Raw genomic sequence first — 17,546 nt, forward strand, 5'->3', positions numbered from 1 at the left:
TCATTGCTTTATACATGCTGTGGTTGTGGTCAGACGCAGGCTGAGCCAATACAACTTGTTAAATCACCACTAAAACACCTTTTAGTCACTAACATGACTTTGTTCTACAGGGTTATTGCCAAAGCCTACATACAAGGAAGGGCACAGTCAAGAGAGGAATCAAACCATAAAATTGTCCAAAGCCACAATACAACATCCCTCACATTACTTACTGCACCAATATATATATATATATATTTGCATGTGTGTGTTTCTAACCAGCAGTATAAAACTGCTTAAGATGGCCTTGACCCCCAAAACTATCCTTTAGCTACGTTATGTTTCAGTTTCACATCCTGTCTTTTTTGAGGGACAAGTTGGGTTTAGCAGAGCTGCATTTGGAAACACTGCTACCAAGAAGAGTGATTATGGAACTGTGCCCTAATAGGGTCCTTCAAAACAAGTATGTTAGTTTGAGATGTGACAAGGAACAGACTAAGATTTTATACCTAGAATATTAAGGTACACGTTCTCATCAGTTCAGTACAGACCATGCCTCCTTGCTGGTCTAAAGATAGAACATTTACTTCATAGAAGTACACACAGAAGGAGACAAAGCAATACAGTGAGATTAAGCAGTAAGCAGCTAGCTCTCTGTTAGTGAATGCGTCATGCTTTCTTAGTTACGCAGCAGTGTTATTCTAAATACCCACAGCAACCATTTTAGCCTCTGGGTAGTCTTTCAAATTACTTATGGAATTTTACATTTTCAAACCTTTTAGAGTGAAAACTAACAGACAGATGAAATGGCTGGTGAAATGGTCTTTCCAACACATCAGAATACAAGTATATGCACTTTGTGTGCTCTCCCTAGGTACTTCCAAACAGATTTATTTATTTATAGCACTGTGTGTAGACAAACCCTTTAAACTGTTGCTTTAAGGACAATTTTAATCTGCTATGAGATGATTCCGATTTTTGAGAAAAGAATCCTATCTGACAACTGGAGCAGTCATTTTAGGAACATCCTGATCCTATCAGCCAGCTTCGCTTTTGTATAAATGCCATGCAGCCAGATTCTTTTCTTCCCCATCCCACCTTCTAAAAACAAAAGCAGCCTCGGGCTATTGAGCCTTCCCCATCACCCGTTAATCCCCAGGAAACAGCTTCTTTCTCAACTGTTTTTGCTTAACTGATGCAACATTTAACACCTCAGATGAATCGACACTGGGCTACTAGTCGGCTTCTGACTTCACTGCCGTTTCAGTTCCACAACACTAAATTGAGGATTTCAGGATTCAGATGACTAGCATTTTGGGAGGCCACTTCAGAACCCACACTTGCCTCTGATACTTTCTTTGCTCTTCTTCCTTTGAATCTGTAACTAGATTCTGGTAAATGCAATTCACTCCCACTGCACAGACCATTCTGGTAACTCATGACATCTACATTGTGTAGAATTTGTTATAAGCATGAAAGTTCTTCAATCAAGTTTTTTTAAGTTCAAGGATTCATATTTAGAGTTATTCCTTAAATGACCTTAACATCAAAATGAAATATTCAATTGATACATTCACTGAAGAGAAAGTTCCAGCGAACAGAAAAACAGTTCTCTTTCTCATCTGACCTTAATAAGAAACTGTGCTGGATGGCAGAAATGTGAGGACACGAGAATCAAGGAGAATCCCTTGGAATCCTTTCTTCCATGTGCCTTTATTTTTTAATATATCATATATATTTGTATATACACATGCAGTTATTCAGAAGGATGGATATGGATGAAAACCCCTGATTTTTGCAGGAGTTCAGTTTGTTTCTCTGCATACTTCTCCCCCACACCTCCACAAGCCATCTAATTGAGCTGAGTGGCGTCTATATCCAACAGTAATAGTGTTAGTAAGCAAGATCTTGTCTTAAGCTGTTAAAGCCAATAACCAGCAAAGGAAATGACCCAGAAATCAGAAAAGGAAGTCTCTACTTTCCTTGTTTCTATTCCACCAACTCCTCACTGTCTCTACCAGGAGGAATGTGTCGTCTTTCAAGCAACTGCTCTACGAATGTTTTTTTATTTCAGCTGTACCCCTAATCTCATCCAGCATCCTCACGGGGTGAGGCTACAGGCTACGTTTGTTTAGCAGCCTCTAGCGGTTCACCACAGAAGTTACCAAAGGCTGTATCTTCACGTGCAGCAGCAGCAGCATTTCTGCTCGTATCTTGTACGGTGCTTTGCCCGGATGCTCTTAACTACATAGTGGCCTATGGACAAGGATGAAGAAAGAAAAGAAAAAGATAAACCAATAGCACCGAGCTCTGTGCCACAGGAGTTAATCTTCCTCTGAGACATTCACATGTTGGTAACGACTTAAAAATACAATCAAAGAAAAGAAGAAGCAGTAGCCACAATACAAAGCCAGGGTGCCTGATTTGTCCCAGTTGCACTATGTATGGGGATGTTTCTTACAGCAATATTTGTCTTGGACCGTTCATTCTTCAAGTTTCACATAGAAACAACAGATGTAAGATTTCAAAGATGTTCTAATGAGAAATTCTTCTAGAGGTTCCTATTCCATCCACAAATGCAAACCCCTACAGCTTGTGACCTTAAAACACTCTAGCAAATACAGCAATTGCTTACTGAAAAACTCACGCACTATGCAAATCCCTGTAGATTTTCTGCCATTTTTCATAGAGAAGCAAGGAATTAGAGACACCAGAATCACCCATCTAGCTCGACTACCTTTTGAGTCTTTAGCAGACACTAGGTGAACAGAAGGAGGTTTAAGGTGTGTCCTGAAGATCAAATCAAGCATGCTGACTAGGAATGATAAGCCCCAGTTGCCTACACCTAATTTCATGCTATTAGGAGTTAATTGGTAATATTTCGTGGCCTTTTTTAAAGTGAAAGTGTATCTGACCAATATTATAGTGAACAACAAAGCACTGAATAACATACTGAATAGAATGAAGTTAGAAGCGTAGTTTCTGACTTCTCAGCTATCTACATTAAAAAACTGCATATATTCCATGCTACTCCTACAGGGATAACTCAGTTTACCTTTGAGCTTCGTAAAGCAGAACTGCATCTAAGTGCATCTCTACTTCCCGTCTTATTTCCCTCTTTTCTCACTACAGACGGTAAGACAGATTCCTTTACTTTTTCCCTTCACTGGCCCAGGTACAGAACTATTTCCTGTACTGCTGGCAGGGGAACAAGCCCTCCGGGTATCCAGGTAGTTGATGACATGGTAATCAAAGACAAGGCCATTTGATAAGAAGGCACTGCTACTCCCTGCATTGATAAAAGCTATCTCCAAGCTTGAATATTCTTTATCTGAGCTAATCTCTGGGTTTTAACCAAGCTGTATAGCAGAAAAGCTTCCAGTTGATTTAGATTTTCTGGACAACGCTGGTGAGTACAGAACTTTTAGATTTCCAGCGTGAAGTTCTCATCTGTACTTCTTTTTGAGAAAAATAAGATTAGTGTAATCAAGTGTGATATTCGGTCCTTTGTAATGGGTAAGAACTGGGTTACTTTTAACTACCCTTGTGGCCTTACTGTTGATGATTTAGTATCCTGAACACTAACAGAGCAGCTGTGTGTACACGTAAATAGGCTTTTTGTTATGTTAATTGGAATTACATTTATTTATTTGGACCTGATCTTCTTCTAAGATTCTTCCATGTTAAGTCTGTGATGTAAAAAGAAAGAAACTATTTATTCTCAGCCTATTATGCAGTTTAACTGACTGTAATATAAACTGCCTTTCAAAACACCCACTAGTCCAGTCTGTATATTCTTTCACAAAAGCTGAAACTATAGTCTGCTATCAGTTTATCTTACATTTTACTTTTTCTCCTTAGTTAATCTCTCAGCTGATGGTTCACCACATTGAAAAATTCTGTCCTCCAAATTCTGCTTCAGAAAAGAATATCACTTAGTTTAAAACAAAGTCAGTAAATTCAAATACAAAAATCCGGTATAAATAGGAAGAAACCCCCCCAAACTGTGACTCTTACACCAATATAGCTGTGGAATTAAGGCTAAATCTGTACTGTGAAACTGATGCTTGCTGCCAATCTGCTGTGAAAGACAACTGATTAGACTAACTGATTACACTAAGAGTGCCACATGAGCTACAAACACAGATCAAACATCGCAAGTGGGTCAGGAATGTACTATATTGGAAAATGCTCAGATATAACACACCCAAATATTAAGAGCATTTCTTTAGTGAAGCAAGCATATGAAAGAAGTGGGAACAAGAAGGCAAAGGACATAAACTGCCTTAAAAATGCTGCTTATTTATAATCCTAGAATTCAGGAACACTGAAAATATTTCTTTTCTATAATGCTGTCCAGGGTTGCAGCTTTCCTCATCAGCAACATGTTATGAGAAAGTAGCTACAAAGTTTGTATGATGAGGGAGAGAACAGCTCCACAATCCAGAGTCAAAGCCTGAACTCAGACTAGACCTTCATAGGAGAACAAATGCTGATCATCAGAGTGGACCAAAAGGATTTGTGGCAAAACAGATACTATGGTTTTACCTAGTAAATTCCATGATCTTTGCTCTGTTTAAGAACTGTGAATCACACCAGCTATATAACACAGCTGATGCTGTGTGATGCATCAGTAGGCAAGCCCTCGGGTAGTGGAAGTGAGACTGAGATATCCAGATTTCCTTTATTATCTCCCCCTCTGTAGCCAGAGAGTTCACTAGTCAAAACTTGTTGGAAGTGATTTTTGATGGTCAGTCTCCTGTAAGTTATGGTCTCTGTGTATTAGCTGTTAGTTATCAGGTGTGCACTGCCCTTGATTGTATTTCTAATATCTTGTCATTTTTGGATTACAGAACACTTTCATACTACTGAATACCAAATACTATTACATGCGATGATATCTTACAGGCTTCTACTCTTGTGCTACTTTTTCCATAACTGCATGAGCTCACCTTTCCATTGCTTTTCATTTCTACAGTCCAGGCACAGAAGCTTCACAGAGCAATCACAAGGCATAAGCAAGATCTGCTGCACTGAAGCACTGTCGCCCCTGAAATGTATGAATATATAGAGAGCTGCATGAAGGAAGGGAACCAGTAACAGACATCTTACAACAGAAAGCACAGAGCACACCTTGACTCACTGAAATTACAGGGGAAAATTTTGGTAGAATATGTAATGATTGTACTGCAATTTGGCAGCAACACCTGGATTGATGCTCTTCCTTCATAGCGAATCAGGAATGTTTGATGACTACAAGCAAGAAAAGTCTCGGTTTTCCCTTTTTCTACAAAGCTGCCACTTTCATTAAAAGATTGATCCAACATTGTCAGAAAGGTTTGTTCTCCAAACTAGAGCTCACACCCAAATTCAAATTGGAAAAAGTGACTGCTTGTAATTCTACCAAAGCTGTTGTTAAAAAAATCCTTAAGAACGCTGAATAGAAGAACAAGCAGCGATCTCGGGGTTTATCTGAAGGATATCCTTAGTAGATCCGGTAAATAAGTCTCTTATTTCAAAAGAGTAAATTTTAGTGCAAGAGAAGGTCTACTTAATGAATCTTCATCCATCAAAGACTGAAAGGAAGGGAAAGATCAAAGTGTGTTTACACTCAAGATGCTAAACCTATGTATGTTACCTGAACTACAAAGAAAGGCTTCAGCCATAACAAGATAAATAATCCATTCAGAAAGACAGAGATCTCAATTAGTGTCTTATATGGAAGTCTTACACTTTATGCAGCACAGCTATTCCTGTACAAAAGGTATTCAGCATAGCAAGGGCACTGACTATATATGAATCATGTAAAACATTATCATCAAATTAACTATTAGGGCTTTTCAATTGTTGGTGTTGTTTATAATTGCAAAATCAAGCGTAAGGGCATTTTAGTTGTTGCCATTGCTTGTGTTTGCACATGTAAACCTGGTGCTCTACTTTAACTTTTTGTTATATTAACTTAGGAATTTATTATAAAGGACTTCAGGTTTACACAGAAATTCAGGGTTCTGAAACTTGCAAAACCCGATGTCTACTTCATTGTGATAACAGAGATACATTAATATTACTCAGGTTTTAACACTAGTTTTTTTCACCAAAGAGCAATAAAACAAAAGTATTGGACAGCACGGCTTTGGGTTCACATTCCATTCTGCATTGTCCTGCAAGGATCCCTACATACAACTGAAAGAATAAGATCTTGTCCTTTAGAGAGAAAAAACAACTAAATTATTTACTTCCTAATTAGTTTGCAATATGCAAAACTTCATTATTTGCTTAGGAAAAAAATCAATTATGGAAAGTAGTGAGTATTTTTATTTGGGATTTTTATTTGCCTTAGATATCCTACTAGTACTGGTATTATTATAATACTACATTAATGTGACAATAAGAGAATGAAACTCAGCACTATCAAAGGAATAGTTATCTATTTTTCTCTTCTAAATGGAGATAAAAATAATGCAACTTATAAGTACTGTCCACACAAATGGAGTTCTCCTACTGTCTTTAAAACTGCTATTAAATTTACTGGGAGCCATACTTTAATGTGAGCATGCAGCAGTCATGTTATTTTCTAATCAGAATAGTTCAGGTGTGCTTCTTTCCTACACACACGTCAGAACTGAGAGACCTGAAGTTAGAATTACCAGAAGGCAACTAAGTAGTCAGAGGGATGCATGAGCTTAGGATGTTGATGAAAAATTGTTCCCAGCTACATAGTTCATTTCTGCCACAAAGAGGTTCAGATCAAACACTGATCTACTGTAGTTTCAGAACATCTTGCTATAAACCACAATTTAGGAGGTTATCTGAGAGTGGTTTTGTAGTTCTGACTAACAAAGCTAAGCTTGACGTGTCTCCTGCCCCTGTGCTTTTTGTAGAGTTTCAGCACAGTTGCTTATGAAGCAGTCACTGCAGTGCTGCAATTTAGAATCCAACACTCTGAAGAGAATATCACAGATTTAAGTGTTATTTAACATGGTAGGCTCTAAAACACAGAAAAAGCATGGCAGGAAAGCAACTCCTGCATGAACAGCTGTAGCATTCCCAAAGAGCAGCAAGGGCAGTGTGAAGTGTAGGTGTGAACCATAGTGGTCCAAGAAAAGTGTCCTTGCTCATGAATCTCAGATCTCAGATATCTTCTTGACAGAGACACTTGCACATACACAGACCTAGAGATGTCATAAACCAGCCCAAGCTTGGGCCCGATCATTAATCCAGCTCCTGAGGCAAACCTGAGAACAGAACCAAGTTTCTTTCATTTTGTGCACGCATGCACTAGTTCACATGTGAAAACTAGTGTCTGTGACAATGAAAAAGGGAAGCTGTATTTCAAGTATCTATTTAATAATTTATCAGGTGACCCAAAACTTTAAACTCTCAAAAGCTGTTTAGGAATTGGACAGAAGATTTTTCAGCTGAATCCTTCAATTTCCATCAGAAACAAGTAAAAAGGGAAGAGTCAGTTTCATTGCTAGCCTGGCTAAAAACTACTGCTGAAGCAAGACCTTCCCAGCAGGAATTACTCAGCGCAACAGACATGTTTTTACTTACAACCGAAGATCCACCAACCCTGCCCCAAGGGGAGAACAGCTACTGCACCTGTCAGCATGCAAATATGTTTGGTATGTTCAGTTACATTCACTGGCAAGGCAGTGAAACCACTAACAAAAAGATGGGTTTTTATTGCACTGAGACACATATATTTTCAAGAGATCAAAACAGTTGCCTAAAGAGACACTCAAAAACTGGGAAACAAAAGATTTTACAGTTCTACCAAACACACCCAGAACCCCTAAGAAAACTCTGTGAGCTCCAATGCATCCTGAGTGCAGTCTGAGTGTAGCTTCAGGCTGTTAACTCTCCCTCATCCAAAATGCAAAATTGCTTTTTGGTGACACAAACTTCACGCTTTTAGTTGACTTCGTAGTGTCTTAAGATCATTTCTTATACATCCAGAATCATGTGACCAAGCATTATTTGAGCTACATTAAAGAATATTTCTGTTGTCATTATTTGTGGTGTGCTTCAAATTTCTTGATGTTTCAGGCCGGTAGATTGGGGTACTCCAGCCATGTAGGAAGTGCTAAGAAATTCTGCCAGCATCTGTGAAACCAAAGGATTAAATATCTGGTTTCACAACTGTAGGATGCAGATGTAACCTGTAAGGTAATGTATGCTCTGCCTGCAGCCACTAGTGCTTTTATTAACTTACAACATGGTAATCCTGCATTCCAGATAATGCTTGGCCGGTGTATACAGTGCATACAATGTAACATAGCCTTATTATATATATTTTTGATCCTGCCCTAGACATCTAAATAATGAAGTTATTTTAAAAGCTGTATAATTACTGCCTTACAGACTGAATCTGTCTACAGAGGGAATGAAACAATCTATAACAGTCCATTGCTAGATTTAACTTCCACGTCATTTAAGTTCCATTCCTCTGCTTGTGCTGAAAATCAACAGGATGGATCAAATAGAGATTTCTTGTTTGTTTTTTTTTAGTGAGAACACTTAAGTATTTAAGAAAAATCTTACAGACATAAGCCAGACCGTAATCTACTTCCTATTTTAAATTGGACTGGCAAATTTCCAAGTAGAAATTTGCTCTCTAGTGTCTTCCATAAAAGCAATAAGGCACGTTTTTATTCTGAAAAAGATAAATGAAAATGAAGACTTACTTTTCAACTGCTTGAAGGAAGGGACTGCCTTCACATTCTGTGTTTTCTGTAGCTAAGTCTTGTTAATGAGTTCCCTGCCCCTCTTCTGGGATTTAGTACAATGGTTTGTACAACTACTTGTGGGGCCGCGTGATGAAACATACCGAGGAACTCATCTGAGAAAAAATAGATAACCATGGGAGCAAGGGTTATTTGTAACATATATCAATTCCCTGGTTTGCTTAAACATGAACTCTCATCACCAGGGAGCATTCATGAGGACAGAAGTGCAAGGTGAGCAAATGCTGCTAAATGCCTTTACCACTGAGAGAAAAAAAAGTGCCTTCATACTCAACATTCTTGTTTTCTAAAGCATTTCTGTGGACTGACTGCACAATCAGCTCTTGCTTTGGCAATAAACAAATCACTACTGAAACTAATTAGAACATGTGCAAAATAGTATATACGTTAGTCATACGCACATTATGTTTTAAATTAAATCCAAAATGCTGTTAAAATCAGTCAGTGGTTCTGATCTGTTTTGGTTTTTTTGTTTTGTTTTGTTTTTTCATTCTCAACTTATCACTGCATTTACAGGCCTCAGTCATGTTGGTCCTTCGCAATGGTTTTCATTTGTTACCCCAGTATTTCCAACCAGACGCTGGTTTCTGCTTCTTGTTTATTTGTTTATGCTGAAAACTGCCTTTAACATTATCCCTTAAACCTGGAAAACCCTGCCCAAATTAATTAGTATTCAACTTAAAACTCAGCCCCAAGACATGCTTTTACTTTGATGCTTACAGTAAACTGCTATCTAACAGTGGATAGGAAGACTGCAGACAGGGAATTTTGATACTATAAACACTGTTTACTTCCAGCTTCAGGAAGTTCATTAAGTACGCAAATACCTCGACTTGTTGCTCTGTGTTCTTTTGTATCTTTTCCCATTAAACTAGTTTGCTAAAGCCATTAAAATACAGTAAATGAGATCTCTGTGTGTTGCATTAATGAGACAGAAAGTAGACTATTGCTATATATCTTCTGTTTGATGCTGTGCTTATATTAACTAATACTGATGTGTCAGGAACAAAGTTGCATAATTTACACACGCCCTCATAGCAGCAGCGTGCACAAATAACCTTGTTTGTTTTTTAAGATCCATACTCATTTTTTATTAAACTTAGAAGCAAACTTGTTCTTTCTTTAAAGCTGTCACTGAGCTATTATGAATTTTACTTTTGTCTGCCTTACTTTGGAAAAGGGGTTGAACTAAAGCAAAGCCAGCTCTTTTACTTCAATCCCAAGGGAAAATTCAGTCACCTGTATAACAGGAAATAACATATCTAACTCAGTCAGATCAGCTAAGCTTCACAACAATAAACTAACTGATTTCTACGTTACACTGCTCAAGAAAGACAAAAGTAGGTAATACAAATACCAATCCTTGAATTTTAAAAGCTGAAATTCCATTTATTCCTAATTTCTACTATGTTTTCTGTCTGCATAAATTCATTGGAAAACGGCCGCTCTCAACCCCATAAATATAGGTCATATTTTGCTTACTCTCTGAAGAATCTATAGACTACACACTGTAGTATGCTAATAAACTAAATGCACATTTTATGCTAATAAACTAAACCTCTTCTAAATGTCGTTAGATCAAAACAATTCTTTTAGTACTGCCTTGTTAACGATTAACAATGGAAGCACTGCCAAAGTACATCGGCCTGGAATAGACTGGCCCATAAAAGAGGCTCTTTATGCCTTTTTATGTGAATAAAAAACTCATGAAATTCTTCATAATTCTTGCCCTAGAATGTCAGGGATGTAAAGGGTATACATTTAAAAGTCAATAGACATGAAAACTTCCATAAAAAAATAAACAGTAGCAACAAGACTTTTCCCAGCATGATAGGTGATAGTGTACTCAGCAAGACTAAAAACACTGTAAGAACTACAGTCTTAAAGGGTGACTTGCAGCCAGTCACAAAGCAGGTTCATTTTGTAGTTAGAAAGTCTTTTCCATTAGTGCATGATGTCATATATTTATGATGATAAGAGGCCTGAAAACAGAAAACAGACCTACAAAATACTAAGCACAATTAATCAATTCTGTGTAAAAGTGTAGATTGTTTTCAAATTGTGTGTGAAGCTGCTTTCATTTGCAACTTCATGTTATGACAGAAAGCAAATTTATAGGGTAGCTTTACAAAAAACAAGCTTAGCAGAACTTAATTAATGGCAAATGACTCAACAGCTCAAACCAATCTTTTTATCCATCTTCCAGTCTTTTATATTGTGAGCAACCCTCATTTAGCACCAATACGACAAAGGTGGTGTAAAACAGGTAGGCTTCAGTGACTTGAATGATGCAGCTAAGGAAACAATGGAGAGAAGAAATGGGAATAGACGCAGGAGAATAAGCTTTAAAAATATATAACTGGCAGAAGAGAACGTGTGGGTACAAAGAACAGGACACTGGAGCTATGAGCAGAGCAGCAGGATGTACATAAGCAAGATGATCTAATGGGAAAAGGAGCTGCCGTAGAATCAGAAAGTCTTGATTATATTTCCAGAGCTCCTACTGTGGTTCTAAGAAATCCTGAAGAGGTTACATCATTCACTAAATTCTCTACCAGTAAAATCAGAAAGAGTACTTATGTGATAAGCAACATGGGAATATAAAAACCTGCAATAGTCAGGTCTATCAAGCTTTGTGCAATGAAAATGAGATTTATCCAATTGCTTCCAAAGTGCTTTTCTGATTTGTTATAAACTCTGCTCAGAAAAAAACCCACAAACAAAAATATCTTTCTGGATACATGCAGCAATGGGGTGTAAAAGGAGAACCCTCCTGCCCTACAGCTTACATCCTGAGGCTTTGGGTTGCTTTGTGTCACTGCCTCAGTCTGTAAAACTGGTCATGAAATCACAGCATCTTTAAGCTCGTGCCACACCTCTTGTTGCCATGCTCACAAGTAGCCCTGGCTTCCACAGGCCAGTTGTAAACTGAGTATGGAAATATTTATTTACCTTCCCTACCTTTTTTTTAGTATGACATCCTCCTATTTTCTTTATGATATGTAATGAAATCTCCTAAGTTCTAATTATTACAGCTGTAAACAGGCAATTTTCCATTTCCTGGGATTCTTTCTATGTGCGTTAAAATTTCGCTGTCTTAAAGAAAAAATAAATAAAAAAGTAATAGTTGTAATAGATTATTTGCTATCATGTAAGCATTAATTCCACATCTTGAGTTATCCCTTCAGAGAGAGATAAAGAATTGTCTGAAGCAGTTTTATAGAAAAAGAGGCAGGCAAACCCGTAGGTTTTGCTGTCATTGCATTCTTTAGTAATTACTGTTCCCTTAATAGAGCTCTTTGAAGAATCAAATAAACTATAATACTAATTAAAATATAGGAAATTGCTACTTAAGAGGCTAATCTTTCTTGTCTGATCCAGATGAATCAAATTCCTTTCTTGGTGGTTCACTTTGCAAGACAATAAAGATCTCAGACCTCTCCACACTACAGTTGGAGCCTCTACCCAGGAACCAGAGACTTCATTTCTCCTTAACCACGAATGACAGTGAGCTATTTTGCATGTGGAAATGGGAAGAAGGAAAAAGAAAAGGAAATGGTTTTGGCTAAAGCAGCACAGGTAAAAAGTAATTCTATTTTTACATGCAGCCTCCAAGTAATGAAACTTCACTTTCCATGCTTATAAATGCTATATCCCACATGTTCAATTTTTCCTCTAGGTGTAGGAAACAAGAGAAGGAACTTCTGTGCCATACAGAAAATACTGGCAATATGGGATATTTAGGTGTATAAGTGCTGTCACCATATTCTACTCAAACACTGAAAAAGAGCTAAAAATGTGTACAAAGAGGATCAAACATATCTCAGCAGAGAAGGGAGGTCTGACAAAGGATGGAGCCACATTGGCAGCACCCTGGAATAGGGTGCCCAGGTCCTTCAGAATTGATCCTTCTGGGCTGTCAAAAGCATTTAGGAACTGAGTAACTATTATAGCAACTGAAGCACAGAGAGAAACGTAATGCAATGAATGCAAGGAGGGAAAGGTGAAACAGATGATGTGGTCAGATCAACTCTAGTTAGCAGCCTGTTTATCTCCTGTAGCTCCCTCACCAGTTTGTAAAGAAAGGTAGGAAAATGCTCTGTGGGTTATTGAAGAGTTTAATTTCCTCTGATGTAGCTAAATACTCACAAATAATACTAATAAACACCTATCTCTCTGTAAAACTACGTGGCTAAAATATTTGTGTGTGTAAAATTGTACAGAAAAAAGGAAACAAGCACTTTATAGATAATATAATGTGAATTTGATGCTTGGGAAATGTATCGTTATGCTTTTAAACAAATATCAAGCATTTTTTCTTTTTTGCTAGTGTGCTCAGGACACAAACTACTTAACTTTATTCTATCAATGGCATCCATCTAAATGAAATGAAATGAAAGATCGTATCACTTGGCCAATTCAATAGCTAGCTTAGGTTATTTAATTATCTGGTTAACTCCAGTTGAAGTTCAGTGATCCAAAACAGGTGAAATTCTTCCTGCAGTTTGTGATAAAATCTTTATGATCAGAACAGTGTATGCTTTTTTAGCTCCTTCTCTTACACAGTTTCCATGTATTTTCAACTGTGAAAAGATTAGACTTAATTTTCTGTATGTTTATGTCTGAGTAAGCAAAATATCTTCCTGTGTTTGAAAAGAAACAGTGGCAAGGCTTGAAGACATAAGGAAAAAAAAGACATTGCATACAGGAAGAAGTCTACGGAGTTCTTATGCTAAAATTCACGAGGGGATTATGAAATATTTAAAAGCATATAGAGATATTACTCTAAAAATAACCAGTGTTGACCAAGATGTGCCTGGCAGTTCAGTTCTGCTTTCCTAGCAGTGCTGCCTTAACTGGACACCAAGCATTTTACAAGTTCAGCTCGGACTGCTTTTAGACTAAAAAAACTGTAAGATGAATCTCCTTTCTCATTCATGATACTGATCACATTAGGTGCAAAACATGAAAATCAAATAGGATCTAATTCCATCCCTGAGGAACAACAACAATAAAAAAGGTCAAACCACTGAATGTGTGGTTTGCTGTCACTCCAACAGAGGAGCATCAGATACAGCTTCACTGCTTCCCGAAACAAATATTGTTTGAGCTCAACCAGAGAAAACCAGCTCAAATTCTGTAAACTTGTACACCTGCTTCTAAGAATCATTTATACTTTTAAGAGCCACTTACTTGTTTTTTGTTTTATATAATAAAAGGAGTTAGTTTGGTCACAGTATTTTCTGTTTCTGATGTATATTTATTTAACGCACAGTGGATGATATCTTACAATTTAAAGTGCAGGCTCTACTGCAGTGAGGGGCTAAAGTTGTCATCTCTTGGCTGTACCAGCACACCCTTATTAGCCAGAAGTATTGACGTAACAACCAATGAATTAAGTACTATAAGCTGACTTTCACTGTATGAAAAAATTCTGAATAAAAACATTTCTTTTCTTTTCTAGTTAGTGTTTATACCCATTTGAAAGCTGTAACATTAAATTTACAAGGAACACAAACACCAGCAGAGCAGCACATATCTCGAAATCTTAAAAAGCAAAAATAACAAAATTCTTGGTATATCCTCTGTCTACAAAAATTTGCCCAACTTAAACCATTATTTAAAATAGCAACTGAAGCTTATAGGCATTATTCAATATTTCTTCTTTGACGTCTTCATTGTTGCTGAGACTCTACCACAAGTACATCTAAAGTCCTTCAGAACCTTAATTAGCCTCCAGCTGAGAGCTCAGTCCCACAGACCCTGCCTGCAGGTCCAGGAGCCCATATGAACTCAGACCTGGGCATTCACTCCCTGTCTGAGCTCTGCTGTCAGAGTGCCTGTTTTTCAGCTCTGCTACAGTTATGCTTGTGTTTGGCTGTGTACCTTGTTGATCCAGGCGCTGACCCATGGGTAGGCTTCTTGGTTTGGCCTTGGCCCTGACCAATCACTGCAATTCTACTTTGTGATTATTGAGCTGTATTTGACCCTTGACAGACCTGACCCTGAACCTTATGTATATATATTGACTTTCTAGCTTGACCCTTGAACTGACCCTGTCTGGATAACAATGAGTAACAGGAGCATCAAGTGAACCCACAGAGACTGAACATCCTGGTTTCCAGTCTTAGTTTTGCCTTCACAGTGCCAGTGAAACTGAGCTGTGTAGTACAGAACAGAAACAATGCTATTTCTTTAGTGTAATGTACAAGGCAAATCTTGGGGTGGAGCATGTATTCAAGGAGGACATGGGTTGAACCCTTGAATGTATGAACTCTTTTTCCTCAAAGAGCCATAAGAAATTCTTCAGCAAAATCAGCTTCATAAGATTTTGATCTTCTAAAAAGTAGAATTAGTCTATTAGTGCAATGCTATTCAATGTGACAAATGTAAGAGGATTAAGCAAATCCTTGTTTGCAGACATTCTAATATCATTATATTCAGAAACTAAACACCGCAACAGAGAAAAAAGGAATGTGAAATTAAATCATGATTGTTTTCCACTTTACCTGTAATGCTTCATCCTTTTTTCTTAAGGGTGAAACTTTTGTGTTTTTTCTTGTTACGGACACCTTCAAGACTGCAAAAAACGATTCCTAATTTTATCACAGTGAACTAAAGACCTTTTGAAACATTCTGGGAATACCTTAGAATAACACAGAGCTTAGAAATCAATACCCTTGTCAGGGATGAAATGTGAGCTACTTGAATTCAACAGTTTGGTTCTAGCTGAACGTTCTTATTAATTACTTGCTTTCAACACAGCTTTTTCAAACTGGCATTTCTTGAGGAAACAGTACTCTGCCAAAAGTTCTTAGCCAGCTTAACTTGTGCACTGCTTGAAATAAATGTGGACTTGAGTTCCTGGAGAGTAAGAGGTGAAACAACTACATCACTCTGAAATGAATGGGACTTGGATGCTTAGCATAGCATTGTGGATTTTGAAAACCTTTCTGCCTCAGCGACCTGAGTCTGAGAAAACAGATTACAGCCAAAACAACGGACGAAGTTCTGAAACAATGGACAAAGTCCCTCACCAGTTTTATCAGAGACTTTTCAATACAAAATTAGGCCTAGTTTTCAAAATAAGAGCCACAGGGTGGCAGAAGAGAACAAGAAATGTGGAAAGATTGTTATATGTAACACTTCTCAATTCTAAAGCACAGCTGAAGGTTCCTGGCTGTATTTAATGATCGAATGGACATGAGTATAATTCGTTAGGGACAATGTTTTAAAAATAGACTCAGCTTTGAAGTTTCTGAAGATAACTCTACAGTGAATGCTAACATTGCAATAACAGTTCAGGTTATGTCGTATAGACAGGATATGGAACATGCACTATGTTTGTAGATTGTTCATATTGCCTCACCTCATCACAATGTGAGGTGTCTGACAGCTGTTTTCCTGTCGCCATTCTTAATTTCTACTCAGTTGACATTACAGTGAATTTTGCAGTTCTAGAAGACATAATCTTAACTCTTACAGTTGTAGGTATTTAATCAGTACTGGAAGACCTTATAACATCCTTTCCATTAATTCCATCACTTAAATGACTGACACGTTACACATTCCCTAAAAATAGCTTTCTTTTGATCCAAAACATTTCATGTATTTTAACCCAAATTAATTCAGTTAAAAATATTGAATCCTTCCTGAGAACCACCACCATAACTGTTAAAATAACTAATATAAGGCAAAAGAAAACAAGAAAGAATGAAACAGGATATGGAGTCTATTATCCCTCAACCTATCAGTACAAGAAGTTTTTTTAGTATTTTTCTCAGTAATTGTGTTGCAAAGTTTCTGAAATCTTAGAGGCCATCACATCCTCGTCATACTGCTGATGTTAACAGGAGCAGTGTAAGCCACTCACCCTCTCAGCAGAGTGCGTTATGACTTCATATTGCATCTTACAGTGATATTTTTCTTAAACCTATTAACGAACAGTGGAGATCAAACTGAGTTTTCAGATAAAGAACATTTTTAGTGATTACTGACCTTACAGGAAAAGATTTTAGAAAATTTAGAAAATTTTAGAAAATTTAGAAAAACCTAGAACTGCCTTGCAACATAAGTTACTTCACTTCCTTCTCTATTCTTGTATGTTTAGCTTCCACAGTCGAACTTCTCAGTTTCATTCTAAGAACACATGCTTCTTTAACCTGAATTGACTTATCTCTTTTGCTTTTTCTCTCCAACTAGATTGTAAAGCTGTCTTACTCTTCTTCTCTTACCCATATATGCAGAAGACAGAGAAAAACTTCACCACTGTTAGTATTCTCTGATTTTGCATCCTCTCAACTATTTATTATTGATCATGGTCTTGCTTGCATGAGAGAGAACTTGCACAGTATCCAAGATACTTATTCTCTTCTACGTTCTTTTACTCCTTTCACTCAAGACCCGCATACAACTCTTTGTCTTGTTAATAGTAACCCTGATAAAGTTCCATAACTATCCTCTCTTTCAGTTCTGTCTATAGTTCTGTCTTTCAGATATCTCTTCACTTTTGCTCTGCTTCTTCCATGTGGATGTTCCACCAATTTGATTAAAGAAACAAAATTCTTTATTTAGAATCATGCAGCCGCCTGTTTTCTGTCTGCAAACAAGGACCTTTCACTTACTTTGTCACAAAACTCCCCCAAACTCCACTGTTTTAATACACACCTCTGTACCAGCTATTTTATCATGATTTTCACAGTAAACAATAAAAGGCAATAAAAGTAAGGCCTTTGAGACCCATATTTTTCTTCTGCTAGTTCTTTTTTATGCTTGTTGTATATTGGCTATGCATGAATTAAAATTACTTAAGGCTGTCCT

General features: G+C 37.3%; 1 long non-coding RNA gene across 1 annotated transcript in view; it reads right to left on the reverse strand.

Moving 5' to 3' along the window:
- The window catches only part of LOC140257410 (uncharacterized), a 74,288-nt gene that overhangs the window by 4,456 nt on the left and 52,286 nt on the right, over positions 1 to 17,546 (reverse strand). The window contains exon 4 of the long non-coding RNA XR_011905009.1: positions 8,667 to 8,821. This is a non-coding gene — a long non-coding RNA (uncharacterized lncRNA). The remainder of the gene's footprint in view (positions 1 to 8,666; positions 8,822 to 17,546) is intronic.

The sequence above is a fragment of the Excalfactoria chinensis genome, chromosome 11 (genome assembly GCF_039878825.1).
Source record: "Excalfactoria chinensis isolate bCotChi1 chromosome 11, bCotChi1.hap2, whole genome shotgun sequence".
Classification (NCBI taxonomy): domain Eukaryota; kingdom Metazoa; phylum Chordata; class Aves; order Galliformes; family Phasianidae; genus Excalfactoria; species Excalfactoria chinensis.